The sequence below is a fragment of the Pteropus alecto genome, unplaced genomic scaffold (genome assembly GCF_000325575.1).
Source record: "Pteropus alecto unplaced genomic scaffold, ASM32557v1 scaffold3, whole genome shotgun sequence".
In the NCBI taxonomy this organism is placed as follows: domain Eukaryota; kingdom Metazoa; phylum Chordata; class Mammalia; order Chiroptera; family Pteropodidae; genus Pteropus; species Pteropus alecto.
In genome coordinates, this window is record NW_006442484.1 from 58,732,179 (window position 1) to 58,734,706 (window position 2,528).

General features: G+C 28.1%; 1 pseudogene; it reads right to left on the reverse strand.

Annotated features, from left to right (window-relative positions):
- Positions 1–1,959: 1,959 nt before the first annotated feature.
- Positions 1,960–2,078, reverse strand: LOC112470724 (annotated as a pseudogene).
- Positions 2,079–2,528: the final 450 nt, after the last annotated feature.

Sequence of the window (2,528 nt, forward strand, 5' to 3'; positions counted from 1 at the left end):
GGCCCCTGTTATTAATCCACCCTGCAATAATCCATTTTTCAATCTATCCACCTTAATCCTGTCTACATTTCATCTTCTTTCTTATCTGTCCACACGACTATCAGATTCTACTCTTTGACTGTAACATTAGATCTTAATAACACATTAGAACAGATCCAAAAACATTTACGACTACATGAGGAAATAAACTTTTCTTCTTCATTGCAAAGGTGGAAGGAGGTAGAGGGTACAAATATATTTCTTCTTTGAAGTTTACAAATTATGATATGGAAAAATCAGAACCCAATTAAAAATAGCTAGCAAATTTATGGAAATATATTCAATTTCAGAAGTAATAAGGGATATGCAAATACAAAAATATATACTTATATTTTTTTCCCAAAAGTTTGCTGACAATTATGTCAGGAGCATATGCTGAGATGGGCATACTTATTTGTGAGGATGCAAAATATTAAAGCATTTCTGGAAGAATTTGGCAGCATACATCCAATTTAAATAGACAAATCCAAGATTATCAAATAAGCACATGTATATATGTGAGTGTTTATATGCGTGTGTGTGTATGTGTGTGTATATATATATATTTATTTATTTATTCAATCATGTAATATTGATAAAATAAATTGAAATATCCTATATAGCCATTGCTAGGTGAATGGTTATAAGTATCATACTTTGGAAAACTACTAAACATGCAGCAATTTATAATAATGGAATAGATCTATATGACTCAATATGGAAAATTTCCAGGAAAAATGGTGATGTGCTAAAAGCAATTTAAAGTAAATTTAGAACTCTATTTGGGTTAAAAAAATGCAGCACTTCATTTAGCAAAAAACACAGGAAAAAATCCCATTTATTTGAGTGATTAAACACATATGATTGTGTATATTTAGGATAGAAAGAGTTATAGAGAAATTTTATATTATTTAATATGTGTTTTTATATCCTTTTTATAATAAATATAAATGTATGTATTATTTATAGAATATTAAAACTGATTAAATACAAAAATATTAGAATAGAAATAATGCCATGTACACTCTTGGCAGCTATAAAGTTATAACAAGATATTAGATATTTTGTCCTTTTGTAAGTTTAAGAAAATAAGAATATTGAGGTAACCACTTGCTGATAATGCTTTGTATTTATGAAGAAAAAATAAATCCTCTAGGGGAATGTCTTGGGAAATAGTAAACTTCTCTATCAAACAAATATAATTTTTAATTTTTATTGTTTCTTTAAATGTGTATGTTCAAAATAAAGGTTACATTAAAATTTAAAGTAAGTATTAAGTATACAGATGTATGGTTAAATAAACTTGTATTTCTGGGAGAATGGCAAATGAGATATAATTCATTTTATATATCACTGGATTTTATTGGTCAATAATTCATTTAAGATATGTATTTCTATGTCTGAGAGTAATTGGCTGAAAGTTTTGCTTTCTTGAAATGTCCTTGTTCGTTTCAAGGTTACTCTGGCCTCATAATTCAAGTGGTCATATCTCTCATCTTATCCTACCTTCTGTGTTTGTATAAGATCCTATTATTTCTCCCTTAATGTTTGGTGATGTCATTAACAAAGCCACACTAGACTGGAAATTTCTTTGTTGTAAGATTTTTAAATTGTTGATTTATTTTTTATAGATGAATGAGTGTTCAGATTTTCTTCTTCTTGTGTCCTTATTTTGTTAGTTTTTAAAAGAATTTTTTAATGTCATAAAATTTTAAATTTGTTGCCATAAAATTGTTTCTGTTCACTATTATTTAATGTATGAAAGTGTGATAATATTGTTTTTCCATTCTTCACATTGCGATTTGTACCTTCTCTTCTAACTTTATTTTTTCATTTTATTTATTTATTTATTTATTTATTTTTAGGCGAGGCAACCCTTTGTTGACCTCATAGATTGCAAGGACTTTGTCAGCATACAAGCCCTTATTTTTTATTTTTTTATGCCTACAGCACCTGGTGCTCCTAAGTGGTCTCTCATCCACGTACTAACCAGGCTCGACCCTGCTTAGTTTCCGAGATCAGATGGGATCCGGCTTGTTGAGGGTGGCATGGCCATAGACTCTCTCAACTTTTTAAAAATCAATTGTGTTCTTCTTTTTAAGGAAGAACTCCTCACTGAATTTCTATATTTCATTTGTTTTCAATGTCATTAATTTCTGTTCTTGTTATTCCTTCCTTTGGCTTTCTATAATTTTAATATGCTTCATATTTTAACTTCTTGAAATAGATATAAACATCACTGATTTTCAGCATTTCTTCTTTTACATTATATATACCTAAAATTATACATTTCCTTTTAAGGATACCTTTGATAAATCAAACAAGATTTGCTAGGACATTCCTTTATTAACATTCAATAAGGAATATTTCATAATTTTTGTGGTGATTTTTTGTGAATTTTCTAACATTTGGCATTTTGTGGTTATTCTAGTTATTGATTTGTACATAATTCCACAGTGATCAGAAAATATATTTTCTATTATTTTGTTCTTTAGATATTTGTTGACTTG